The following is a 14,763-nucleotide window of genomic DNA, read 5'->3' on the forward strand; positions in this document are numbered from 1 at the left end:
CCTCGCACAGTGACTCGTCATTCACAGAGCTTCCGCTTAGCCCCGCCCCCATTAGTAACTGTTGCTATGTCTGTCAAACTTGCGCTCCTACCTAGAAATGTAAAGTCTACAGGAAAAATAAGTAATTTACATTTATTTATATAGCGGATTCCACAGACAGAATCACAAAGTGATTTACAGTGTGTATAGAAAATGAAAGCATAGTAAAAAAAAAAAATCTAAGAATATAATTTAAAAAAAAAAAAAAGTAAAGTGAAATTTCCTCCCGTTCCTCGCGCCCCACCTGTCATGTCTCTATTCCCCACCAGTGGGGCGCGCCCCACACTTTGAGAAACGCTGTACTGGATCAAGACGCTATATAATAAAACGAACTATAGAATTATCAATAATGGATACATCTCTGGGACAATACCTCTATTAAGAGGTCTAAAACAAGGGTGCCCTTTGTCTCCATACTTATTTATTATTGCTATGGAAATATTGGCGATTAAAGTTAGATTGAATAAAAATATTGAAGGGCTCAGTAGTAATAATATTGAAAGTAAAATAACAATGTATGCAGACGATACAAGCTTCTTTATCAGCCCCAATCCTCATTTGGACCTATTTTCACAGCAATCTGGGTTTAAGCTTAATTATGATAAATGTAAAATATTAAGGATCGGAAATCTAAAGGGAACTTCCTTTCGAATGGAATGCAAAGTGCCTGTTTTGTGGACAGATGGACCAGTTAACATACTTGGTGTTGTTGTCCCAGAGAACCTGTAAGATCTAGGCTCAGTAAATTATGATAATCGACTCAGAAAGCTGGATAAAATTATGCAATTATGGAAAGGGAAATCCTTAACCTTGTATGGTAAAATATCTATTGTCAACTCGTTAATTATTCCTCAATTTATTTATTTGTTTTTGTCATAACCAGCTCCATCACAAAACTTTTTTAAGGTTAATGAGCGGAGGGTCTTCCATTTTATCTGGGACGGCAAACCAGAAAAGATTGAAAGAAAGGTTTTGTACAATGAATATGAATATGGGGGCCTGAAAATTCTTTAAAAGTATCAATTGTTCCAAAGATGTATGTAAACAGTGAGTGGTACACAAGTGTCCTGGTTGACAAAAAACATGTACTGTATCAAAAGAAATTGTATCCGTTTTTACAAGTGATCCCCTCCCATTTTTCTTATGTAGAGAGTCTGCTGGGAAACATGGCGGGGTTCATAAAGGAAACAATCCACTCATGGTGGTGTTTTCAATTTTATCTGCCAGAAAAAGGAAATGACATTTTGCAGCAGATAATATGGATGAACTCTTAATATTGTAATAGATGGAAAGCCTTTCTTTTGGAAAAATATGTTTGAAAAAGGAATCATTTTTGTCAATTATATTATCAATGAGAATGGTAATATTATGGAGTATGATGAATTTGCAACTATGTATGGTGATGCTTGTTCAAGCTTTTCATTTAATCAACTAACTGGAGTCATTGGGAAACGATGGAAACAAATAATTAATTATGGAACTACTAAATTATTAGTTTGTAAACCTCTAATAAGAAATTCTAGTTGACAAAAAGGAACTAAAATAAATAGAAAAATATAGAATTTTTATTGAATAAAGAAATCTCTGAAGGCTGCCCCATACAACACATATGGAAAATGGGAGGACTTTTTGGACTGCCCGTTGCCGTGGGATGCAATATTCAAATTCATCTACAAAACTACTACCGAAAATCGTTGTTTTCAAAATAAAATTATTTATAACTTCTTACCCACGGGAAAAATGTTAAAACTATGGAATGTGACAAGGTCAGATGATTGCCGATTTTGTTGTCAGATGATTGCCTATTTTGTTGTCAGATGATTGCCTATTTTGTTGTCAGGAGTCTGAATCCACCCTGCATTTGTTTTGGTATTGTCATATTGTGTCTTCGTTTTGGGAGGAAGTTGAAAAAATGTGTTTTAAGTATTGGTTTGTTTATGAAGCTTGATGTGGTTTCTGTTATTTTAGGAGAGTTCATTGACAGTCATAATTTAGTTAATTGAAATATAGTGTAAGGAAGGGATAGTAGTTCTTTTAGAGTTGGGACACAATGGACAGATTCCGGCCAGAGAATCCTTTAATCATCTTTATTGTTGAAAGGTAGATTTAAATGTGTATGGTTTTGTGTGTGTGTGTGTGTGTGTGTGTGTGGTCTAAACAAATAGAGAAAAGAGGAAATATTACAATCCAATTATATACTCATTAATATGCAGCAATATACATGGATATGCATACATAATATAACATAATATAATATAATATAAAAGTGTGCATAACAACAACATATATACTGCATTTAACTATGTATGAACTTCCAACAAGTTTCTAAGCTTCAGAGCCATACATGGCGATTATGTGGTCTATGTCGCCATCTAAAGGCCAAACTCCGCCATCGCAGTTGCAATGACGTTAAATAAACTACACGTAAATGTAAACGCCGTCAACGAGACTAATTAGCTCTCAATCGACCCAAAAACAACTGATCTTAGCATACAATGCACCAAACATTTGCAGAAGTAGCAAGGCACGACAGTCAGTTCAAATGCTGTAACAGTATGTGACAAACTTACATTTAGTCGTCAACGCACACAAGGCTGGCTGCCACCACTGATTGAAACCGGCTATTCTGACAAAGACGTGCTTTAAAGGGGAAATGACGTCACAGATTGACCTATCAACCTAAATGCATAGGAACATTACAAAACTGGTTAAAGGCACACAATAGGCTTTCGTACACAGCCGCCCCCAACTGTCCGTATGGCATTTGGAACTAGAAGAAAGTCTATGAGGTAGTGTCCTCGTCATCAAGAGGTGGAAGCATGATCAGTCGGGCGACTGGGCGAAGGTAGGTGCGATTCTTCACTTGTACTCTGGCAGTCCGGACCCGTCCATCTGCTCCTGGATGTGTCTGAGTGATCCGTCCTACAGGCCACGATCCTCGGGGGAGTTGAGGATCCACTATCAAGACAACTTGACCGGCCAAAAGGGTCTTGCCATCGTTCCTCCACTTGTTACGTTCTTGAAGCCCTGGCAGGTAATGCTGGATGAAAGATGACCAGAAGTGATCTGCTAGGACTTGGCTGTGCCTCCAACGTCTTTTTCCGAGACCACAGGGATCGTAGATTGCTTGAGGTAGAGATGAATCGTGACGGCCCATAAGAAGGAGATTGGGCGTGACTGGGTCTGGGTCTGAGGCGTCCGAAGACAGGTAACCAAGAGGTTTAGCATTCATTATGCCTTCAACCTCTATCAATGTTGTCAGTAATACTGGTTCAGGGACTGTTTGGTCTTTGAGAACAACTCTGAGTGCTGTCTTAATGGATTTTACTTCTCTCTCCCATGTGCCCCCAAAATGTGGTGCGCTTGGAGGATTGAATCGGAATGAAATCTGGTGCTCTGCAAGTTGCTCTCTCAACTGTGGTTCCATTGAAGCAACTGCTTCACGTAATTCACGTTCTCCACCAACAAAGTTGGTACCATTGTCCATGAGGAGTTCAAAGGGTTTGCCGCGTCGTGAGATGAATCTTCTTAAGGATAGCAGGAATGCGTCCGTATCAAGATTCTCCAGTAGTTCCAAGTGTACAGAACGAGTTGTCATGCACTTATAGATAATACCCCATCGTTTCTCTGTGCGGCGCCCAATTTTCACTTGGAGAGGTCCAAAGCAATCAACTCCAGTTGAATAGAAAGGTGGCTTATGAAGTCGCAGTCGAGCAGGGGGGTAATCAGCCATTTTAGGAATGTCAGGCTTGGCTTTCCAACGACGACATTCTAGACATGTATACTGATGTTTCCGTATTGCTTCTCTGCCCCTTAAGATCCAAAATCTACGTCGTATTTCAGCAAGAACTCTTTCTGGGCCAGGGTGCAACAGTACTTCATCATGTTCCTTTATGACAAGCTTTGTCACATGGTGGCTTGGATCCAAGATTATAGGGTGGATTCTCTCCCAATCTAAACTCTCCGCATGCCGCAACCGTCCACCAACTCTGAGTAATCCTGTGGCTCCTTCATATTCTGGTGAAAGTGATGCAAGTCGACTGTCTGAAGGCAGAGACCGTCCAGCCTTGAGCGCTCTCAACTCTTCTGGGAAACAATCTCCTTGAACCCTTTGCAATATAAGTTTTTCGGCTTGCAGAAAATCCACGGCGGAAGGTGGGGATGAAGCACCAGCATCAGCCGCCCCATGAAGGGAGCTAGCTGTCTCTTGTAGAAGCTGTTTCCATGTGGAGAACTTACTGAAATCAGTAAGCTGAGTGGATGAAGCACAGGAAATAGTTCCAACGAAGGCGGATTTCCTTAGCTCTGTGGCATCCGGTTCCAGTTCAGATGAAGGCAAATTGGGCCACTCATTTTCTGGCAGGTAAAGGAAGTGCGGGCCCTTATTCCAGCGGTGCTCTTGCTGCTACCGGTTCCACCAGAACATAAGAGAATTGATGCTGTCCTTTGTTTGGGCCATGGACTATTATAATCCCTCTTGGCAGGAGGAGGCCCCGGGTTGTAGAGGTGAGTGACTCGGCTGGCGAGGCGCTTAGCTTGAGCTTTAACTTGAAGCCAGGATGCCAGGTCGGGCAGGGTGTAAGTTTGGTTGGTACCTGGCTGTAGAATGCCTCGACAAAGACAGTATTCCATAAATCCGTCTCGGTGAGCAGGAGGCATTTTACTTATGAGGCGGTCAACGTGAGAACCACATTTGAGCTCGCATCCAAGGGGTCCCTCTAAAGTCCGCAGCATACCAACTAAGGTCTGAACTGAGAGAGCGAAGGTGTCGAAAGCTTCTGCATCCCCCACTCTGATGGCTGGTGAGTTCAGGATAGCTCCTAGTTCACTCTGTACTAGTTGTCTAGGCTGGCCATATTTGTCTTGTAGAGCCCCTAGCGCAGCCGTGTACGGGTTTGGGTCATACATGAATGACTTGGCTAACTGCAGATCGTTAGGGAGTTTGAGCTGATTTAGTAGAACTTGATATTTATATTGCTCGCTGAGGTGAGGATGACTATTCATCAAGTTCTCTAGCGCCATCTTGAGTAGGGCGAAATCACTTTCCCGGCCACTCTCAAACCTTGGAAGTACTGGTTTGGGAATGCCATAGGATGTAGCGATCAGCGTCTCGATGCCCGGGTAGGGCCAGGGTGGTGCTGCCGAGGCTGGAGTAGCAGATGGTAATGTGTATTGAACATACTGCCCAGCAGGAGGAGGTGCACCAGCTGGAACTGGTGGTTGTGGTACAGAAGTTTGCATGGTTTGTGGCACTGCGGCTGCATGTGTCATTGTTGATGCATAACTAGATGTGGGAATGACTGGCATATGTTGACTTGTGAAAGACACAGATGCAGGAGTTGTAGTGGGGGCTACTAAAGTCGGGACACAAGTTTGTGCACCTTGCACAGGAATGGGAATCGTTGTCAATGGCTGTGTAATCGGGATAGCGGCAGCGGATTTCATTGGAGTTATTGATGGGAGCTGAAGCATGTCAGTAGCGGGCGGAGCTGACGTTGTTGACATTGCATCATCTTCAGACTCCGACAGGAAAGACTTGACAATACGGGCAATGTGTAAGTCTTTCTCCAGTTTCTTTAAGTGTCTGCGCCGTTCCATTTCCCTTGCCATATTCTCCTTGGCAAGGTGAGCATCCTCTTGTAGTCTTTGTCCTTCTTTAGCTTGTGCATCCAATCTCTTCGCCTTCAAGTCAGCTTTCCTTTCCTCCTCTATTTCTTGCTGTAGGTCAGCAAGCTCCAAACCTTTAATTCGCTCCTCTAGGGCAGCTGTTTGAACATCCGGAATATTTTGGAGCAGTTGAAGCCCATGCGATCGCCGAGAGGATCGACGTGAAGAAGCAGATGACTGGTACTCTGACGCACTCCTAGCTCTGGTTGGCCTTGCTTCACCGTGTTGTCCTACTGGTAGTGAGGAGATTTGGGCAGCAGGCAGTTGAGAGGGAAGGAGGGTGACATCGTAAGGGGCCAAATGCTGTGGTAGTCGAATGTCTCTCTTTGGCCTGACAGAGGGCTGGTGATCAGCAGGTGATGACTCCATAGTGTCTGATGGTGGAACTCTATTCGGCTCGAAGGACCAATGTAAGGAAGGGATAGTAGTTCTTTTAGAGTTGGGACACAATGGACAGATTCCGGCCAGAGAATCCTTTAATCATCTTTATTGTTGAAAGGTAGATTTAAATGTGTATGGTTTTGTGTGTGTGTGTGTGTGTGTGTGTGTGGTCTAAACAAATAGAGAAAAGAGGAAATATTACAATCCAATTATATACTCATTAATATGCAGCAATATACATGGATATGCATACATAATATAACATAATATAATATAATATAAAAGTGTGCATAACAACAACATATATACTGCATTTAACTATGTATGAACTTCCAACAAGTTTCTAAGCTTCAGAGCCATACATGGCGATTATGTGGTCTATGTCGCCATCTAAAGGCCAAACTCCGCCATCGCAGTTGCAATGACGTTAAATAAACTACACGTAAATGTAAACGCCGTCAACGAGACTAATTAGCTCTCAATCGACCCAAAAACAACTGATCTTAGCATACAATGCACCAAACATTTGCAGAAGTAGCAAGGCACGACAGTCAGTTCAAATGCTGTAACAGTATGTGACAAACTTACATTTAGTCGTCAACGCACACAAGGCTGGCTGCCACCACTGATTGAAACCGGCTATTCTGACAAAGACGTGCTTTAAAGGGGAAATGACGTCACAGATTGACCTATCAACCTAAATGCATAGGAACATTACAAAACTGGTTAAAGGCACACAATAGGCTTTCGTACAATAGTACTCAGTAAAAGGTTTATTTTTAAGGCCAAAAACAGATATTCACTTAGTATTACTTTCTTTAAAACATGAATTCAGTATTTTTTTTACTTTAGAAAGTTATATGTTTGAAAATGATGATGATGCCAAAAAACATAAAAAAAGATGGGAAGTCCTCAAAGGCTTATTTTGAAAAACTATTGATAACTATTGATAAAAGATTTTAAAAATACACACTGGAGAAATCTTAAATGTTCTCAGTTTGTAAGAAAATACTCTTTGAAGAAACTTTTGATAGACAAAATAATGCAGACTGAAGAAAAAAACATTAATGTGCTCGGTTTGTAATAAAAGATGCTCTGTGAAAAACATGATAACAAAACAAAATAATACACACAGGAAAAAACCCATTATTGGGCTCAGTTTGTAATAAAAAAATATCTGTGAAGAAACCTTTGATAACAAACAAAAGAATGCACACTGAAGAAAAATATGAATGTGCTCAGTTTGAAATAAAAGATGCTCTGTGAAATGCTTGATAAACAAAAGAATGCACACTGGAGAATTTTAATTAATGTGCTCAGTTTGTAAACAAGGATTCTCTGCAAATAATCAATACAATGGATTAAAATGCTTTACACAAGGCCCATGGCATCAGTCAAAACCAATAATCATATTTCAGAACCTTTTTCATTAAAAAGAGGAGTAAAAAAGGGATGTCCTGCATCTGGATTATTATTCAATTTGGTTATTTAGACTAGACTAGACAGACTTAGACTTCCTTTTATTGTCATTCAAATTTGAACTTTGCAGACAGATAACAACAAAATGTTGTTGCATTAGCTCGTTGTAGTGCAGGATAAAAGAGCAATAAGGTGCATATATAAATTAACAGATTACTATTCATTTATATTTATAATATATTGCAAGCCTCCATGGGGCCCTAAGCAAAATTTGATTTTGGGGCCCTTTATTTCTGCCAATAATATTGATTGTTGATCATTCACACACCTACTATAAACTCATTGCGGCTCTGGCAGTGTTGTTTACATTATCCTATTGTCAGCCTGGTATGTCTTTACAAATGACATGTCATTTATAAAGATATGGGGGTGGCCCAGTTAAGAACATAAATAATACCAATGAATGAACGAATGATGTCCAGAGTGCCACATATTGTTCCTAATCTTAAAATGTAGAAAACATTCAGCTACGTGAGTGGCCTGGGGTTGAACAGTCCAAGCTTTGTATTTACAGTAAAAGTGTCATCTTGTCTCATCAGTCTTGTACATATTAGTCTTTAATTACTAGTTTATATTTGTAGTTAATTGTTCATATTTAATGTTTACTTTGTACAAAGAGAGCGCAGTCTACTGAAGTTAAATTCCATGTGTGTTAAACATAACTGGACATTAAAGCTGATTCTGATTCACTTTATTATTTTTGGTAACAAAAACCTGAAACAGCAATGTGCAAAAATAATTCGTAGTGCAAGAAAAACAATAAAGTGCAACAATAAAATCACTTAAATATATATAAAAAGGAACAAATTCAATTGTACAAAAAACAACATAATTAAATTAAATATCAAGCAAATACTTAAATAATATTAATGAACAGAGTGACCAGAAACAAGGTAACATAACGGTTTATAAACAAATATAAAGTTACTACATATTAAAACTATGTAAATGTACATAACGATGTGCAAAAAATTTTTGGGGTAAAAATCAAAATAAACTACTAAGGTCCTTAATTCACACATTTGACCATCACATCACAGTTTTGTTCCTCTGTTCTTCACCACCCACACCACTCCACCCACTCCACATAATAATTACAAAAGTACACTTCATTCATTAACGGTGTTAAAAAGATCAGTTAGAATAATACATAATGTTGGATATAGAGAACATACAAACCCTTTATTTATTGAATCAAAAATACTGAAATTCCACGACATAGTGAATTTGCAAACAGCTAAAATTATGCACAAAGCAAACTATAACCTGCTACCCAAGAATATACAACAATTCTTCTCAAAAAAAGAGGAGAAATATAATCTTAGAGAAAAACGTAATTTAAAACATTTGTTTGCACGTACAACACTTAAGACCTTCAGTATATCAGTATGTGGAATTAAATTATGGAATGGATTAAGCAAAGCAATCAAACAATGTACTAATATGATACACTTCAAGAAACTCTTCAAACTTAAAGTGTTTACAAAGTACAAAGAAGAAGAACCATGACAAACATTCTCAATTTATTTCATCCATCCATTCATTCATTCTTAAAGTAATCTTACTTATCTCATCATATGAAGTATGACTTACTTCACCAATTATTATTATTAAATTCTTACTATTATTTATTTTTATTGTGATTACTTATGGAGTTTATTGTGAAAAAATTGTGAACAGGAAGTGAACAAAAAGTTTTGCAACTGTTATGTAAAGAAAAGGGGTAGGATTAAATAAGCTCTGCTTCTTCCCACTCCTTTTCGAACATGTTGAAAAGAAACTGGAAATTGTGATGTATCATGTTGTATGCTTGCATGTTCGAAATAAACTCAAACTCAAACTCAAACTCCTTAAAACCTGTGCTTCCTGGCTTTTATGGAGGCAAAGTCATTTATGACATCACTGTAAGAAATCTGATGGCCGACTTTGTTATTAATACTAATCACTGCCAGTCCACTCAGTCTTTCTTGAGCCATGGAAGATCTCAAGTAGTTTTTTATTAATTTGAGCTTGGAAAAGCTCCGCTCTGCAGATGCAACAGTCACAGGAAGAGTGCAGGCTATCCGCAGAGCTATCCAAAGATTTGGGTACAACTCACTGATCTTTGATCATTTAGAAATCATCAGTCAGACTCGTACATGCAAAAAATAAAAAATAAGATTTTTTTGTTAATTGCTTTTGGGGGCCCCCTGGTGGCTGCGGGGCCCTAAGCAAGCGCTTAGTACGCTTATGCCTTGGGCCGGCTCTGATTGCACTTTTGCATATGCATCCACGTTTATGAAGAAGCTGTTACAGAACCTGGAGGTTCTGCTACGGAGGCTGCGGAACCTCTTTCTAGAGTCCAAAAGTGAAAACATTCCTTGGTGGGGGCGGTAGGAGTCTCTGCAGATTTTCTGAGCCCTGGTCAGGCAGCGGCTTTTAGCGATCTCCTGGATAGGAGGAAGAGGAGTCCTGATGATCTTTTCCGCCGTCCTCACCACTCTCTGCAGAGACTTCCAGTCTGAGGCACTGCAGGCTCCAGTCCAGACAGAGATACATATATTGAACGCCATGCAAATATAAGAAGTGAAAATAATATTCATGGTATAAAAATTGTCTCTCGGTATAATAAGCTATCGATGTATTGTGATGACATAATTCTCTACCTGTCACATGTTGACTCCTCTCTTCACTATATCAATAATGTCATCACTGAATATGGCTGTTTATCAGGGTATAAAGTAAATTGGGAAAAATGTGAAATATTACCACTTAAAGGCCTACTGAAAGCCACTACTACCGACCACGCAGTCTGATAGTTTATATATCAATGATGAAATCTTAACATTGCAACACATGCCAATACGGCCGGGTTAACTTATAAAGTGCAATTTTAAATTTCCCGCTAAACTTCCGGTTGAAAACGTCTTTGTATGATGACGTATGCGAGTGACGTCACAAGTTAAACGGAAGTATTGGTACACCTTTGAATCAAACACAAAAAAGCTGTTTTCATCTCAAAATTCCACAGTATTCTGGACATCTGTGTTGGTGAATCTTTTGCAATTTGTTTAATGAGCAATGAAGACTGCAAAGAAGAAAGTTGTAGGTGGGATCGGTGTATTAGCGGCGCGGTGTATTAGCGGCGGACTACAGCAACACAACCAGGAGGACTTTGAGATGGATAGCAGACACGCTAGCCGCCGACCTCACCTTGACTTCCTCCGTCTCCGGGCCGTCGACCGCATCTATGATCGGGTGAAGTCTTTCGTCGCTCCGTCGATCACTGGAACGCAGGTGAGCACGGGTGTTGATGAGCAGATGAGGGCTGGCTAGCGTAGGTGGGTAGCTAATGTTTTTAGTATAGCTCTGTGAGGTCCCGTTGCTAAGTTAGCTTCAATGGCGTCGTTAGCAACAGCATTGTTAAGCTTCGCCAGCCTAGAAAGCATTAACCGTGTATTTACATGTCCATGGTTTAATAGTATTGTTGATTTTCTGTCTATCCTTCCAGTCAGGGGTTTATTTATTTTGTTTCTATCTGCATTTGAGCCCGATGCTATCACGTTAGCTCCGTAGCTAAAGAGCTTCACCGATGTATTGTAGTGGAGATAAAAGTCACTGTGAATGTCCATTTCGCGTTCTCGACTCTCATTTTCAAGAGGATATAGTATCCGATGTGGTTTAAAATACTAATCCGTGATCCACAATAGAAAAAGGAGAAAGTGTGGAATCCAATGAACCCTTGTACCTAAGTTACGGTCAGAGCGAAAAAAGATATGTCCTACACTGCACTCTAGTCCTTCACTCTCACATTCCTCATCCACGAATCTTTCATCCTCGCTCAAATTAATGGGGTAATCGTCGCTTTCTCGGACCGAATTGCTCTCGCTGCATTGTAAACAATGGGAAAATGTGCGGAGACCTTCAACCTATGACGTCACACTACTTCCGGTAGGGGCAAGGCTTTTTTTTTTATCAGAGATCAAAAGTTGCGAACTTTATCGTCGTTGTTCTATACTAAATCCTTTCAGCAAAAATATGGCAATATCGCGAAATGATCAAGTATGACACATAGAATGTATCTGCTATCCCCGTTTAAATTTAAAAAATTCATTTCAGTAGGCCTTTAATAAACACTGCACGAAATCACAAGTTCAGAACTCCAAAATTAAATGGAAAGAGGCATAAATCATTTATCTAGGACTACATATTACACCAAACCTTTATACAAGCAGAGATCCAAATTTTAAACATTTAAAAAATAAGAATTGGAACGCTGGTCACGTCTCCAAATATCACTTTGGGGTCGGGTGAACATAGTAAAAATGATGATACTGCCAGCAGTTAATTATATACCGTATTTTCCGCACCATAAGGCGCCCCGTGTTATTAGCCGCACGTTTAATGAACGGCATATTTCAAAACTTTGTTTACCTGTTAGCCGCCCCGTGCTATTAGCCGCACCTACGCTACGCTAAAGGGAATGTCAACAAAACAGTCAGATAGGTCAGTCAAACTTTAATAATATATTACAAACCAGCGTTCTAACAACTCTGTTCACTCCCAAAATGTAATGTGCAAATGTGCAATCACAAAAATAGTAACACTCAAAATAGTGCAGAGCAATAGCAACATCAATAACTCAACGTTGCTCATACGTTAGTGTCACACAACACACAAAATAAACATTTAAAGCTCACTTTCTGAAGTTATTACTCATCTACAAATCCCTCGAATTATTCTTCTTCGGTGTGCTTCACTTGTTTTTTGACACCATCTGTGATGTGGACGCGCATGCAGTCGTAGATCAACAGGAACGGCGCTGCGTGAAAAAAGTCACCCGGTGTCTTCGCGTAAACGTCTATCAACCACTCGCTCATCTTTTCTTCATCCATCCATCCCTTCGAGTTAGCTTTTATGATGACGCCGGCTGGAAAGTTCTCTTTTGGCAAGGTCTTCCTTTTGAATATCACCGTGGGTGGAAGTTTCTGGCCGTTAGCATGGCAAGCTAGAACCACAGTAGGACGACTTCTCATTCCCTGTGGTGCGAATATTCACCGTACGTGCTCCCGTTGTATCCACAGTGCGGTTCACATGAATATCAAAAGCCAGTGGAACCTTGTACGCGTGTCTCTTAGTAGGAGACATTTTGTTGTCTTTACAGAAAAACAAATGAAATTAAATATCCGTGAGCTTCTTCTTCTCCGGGGGCGGGTGCTCACCTTGGCGGTTGCTTACAGTAGAAGAAGAAGCGCTTCCTCTTCTATGGGGCGGTTGCTTACCGTAGAAGAAGAAGCGCTTCCTCTTTTACGGGGAAAAAAGATGGCGACTGTTTACCGTAGTTGCGAGACCTAAACCTTATGAAAATAAATATGAATATTAATCCATATATAAGGCGCACCGGGTTATTAGCCGCACTGTCTGCTTTTGACAAAAATTGTGGTTTTTAGGTGCGGCTTATGGTGCGGAAAATACGGTACTAAAAATGATGCCAGTCGTAATTAACAAAAGTTGGTTTAAGAAAATACGTACAATGATATCACATTTTATATGGTGTGGAAAGAAGGCCAGTTGTTCATACGTAAGGTTGTCTTGTACACAAGATAAAGGAGTACTACAATTACCAAACTTCTTACATTATTATATCTCCTTCGGTTGTGAACAAGCAAGCCACTTATTCCATTCTTCTGCAGATAAGGACTGGGTCAACATAGAAAAAAATATGTTAATGAATTTGGACATTGATGTGAGGAGTTTATATTATATTAAAACAATACCTAACGAATTGAGGCAGAGCCCCATAGAAGCCACCTTTAACATTCTAAAACTGTGTCAGAAAATACTTGGAATCAACCCAATCTGGAATCTGTAAATCAACCGCTTTGGTACAATCCTAATATCATAATTAATAAAAATGAGGTAAAATGGACAACATGGAAAGACAGAGGTATTACTAAACCTCATCAAATTATTAATAAAAACTCTTTTAAACCGTGGTATTCCCAGGCAGTCTCCCATCCAAGTACTAACCAAGCCCGACCTTGCTTAGCTTCCGAGATCTGACGAAATGGGGCATGCCCAGGGTAGTATGGCCGTACGCAGAGAAATCAGCCTCAAAATCAGCCTCAAAATCAGATTTTTAAATGTGACAAGCTGGTTGACAGGACCTTTCTGTAACGAGCAACGCGTGTGTGATACAATAATCACTGCTGTTTTACTCAGCCTGTCTAACTCTTTAGACTTTTGCTCCACTGTTAGCACTGAAGTGCCTTGAGGCACATGTGTCACTGTTGGCTATACTGCAAATCTGTCTATGAATCCCAAACAGAGTCAAAACTAAAGAAACATGTTTTGGGTGGAAAGCAGCGTTTTGTTTAGATGAGCAATATGTAGCTGTATTGACAAGTATGGCAAGTACCGATAGCCGTTGTGACAAAAGCAAAAGGGAGAAAGGGCGCATCGCCAAAAGCTTGCAGCACCTGGTATTCCCAGGCAGTCTCCCAACCAAGTACTAACCAAGCCCGACCCTGCTTAGCTTCCGAGATCTGACGAGATCGGGCGTGCTCAGGGTAGTATGGCCGTAAGCCGAGAAAGCTGCCTCAAAATCAGATTTTTAAATGTGACAAGCTGGTTAACAGGACCTTTCTGTAACGAGCAACGCGTGTGTGATTCAATAATCACTGCTCTTTTTCTCAGCCTGTCTAACTCTTTGGACTTTTGCTGCACTGTTAGCACTGAAGTGCCTTAAAGGCCTACTGAAAGCCACTACTACCGACCACGCAGTCTGATAGTTTATATATCAATGATGAAATCTTAACATTGCAACACATGCCAATACGGCCGGGTTAACTTATAAAGTGACATTTTAAATTTGCCGCTAAACTTCCGGTTCGAAACACCTCTGAGGATGACGTATGCGCGTGACGTAGCCCGGGGAACACGGGTATGCCTTCCACATTGAAGCCAATACGAAATAGCTGTTTTCATCTCATTCTGGGTGTATTCTGGACATCTGTGTTGGTGAATCTGTTGCAATTATGTTCATTGCATTATGGAGAAAGAAGCTGAGCAAGCAAAGAAGAAAGTTGTTGGTGGGAAGCCGACGTATTTTGCGAGGGAAGTCAGCAGCAACACGTACACAGCCGGCGCTTCTTTGTTTACATTCCCGAAAGTTGCAGTCAAGATGGAAGAACTCGGATAACAGAGAATCTAACCAGG

At 40.2% G+C, this 14,763-nt stretch overlaps 1 protein-coding gene and 1 non-coding gene across 2 annotated transcripts in view; one reads left to right on the plus strand and one right to left on the minus strand.

Annotated features, from left to right (window-relative positions):
- LOC133664590 (zinc finger protein 431-like) overlaps positions 1–14,763 on the plus strand; it is a 404,655-nt gene that overhangs the window by 95,147 nt on the left and 294,745 nt on the right. The gene's annotated exons all lie outside the window — the stretch shown is intronic.
- LOC133665494 (5S ribosomal RNA) lies at positions 14,013–14,131 on the minus strand. The gene has a single exon (XR_009828753.1). It is a non-coding gene; the product is annotated as a 5S ribosomal RNA (ribosomal RNA).

Source organism: Entelurus aequoreus, linkage group LG14 (assembly GCF_033978785.1).
Source record: "Entelurus aequoreus isolate RoL-2023_Sb linkage group LG14, RoL_Eaeq_v1.1, whole genome shotgun sequence".
In the NCBI taxonomy this organism is placed as follows: domain Eukaryota; kingdom Metazoa; phylum Chordata; class Actinopteri; order Syngnathiformes; family Syngnathidae; genus Entelurus; species Entelurus aequoreus.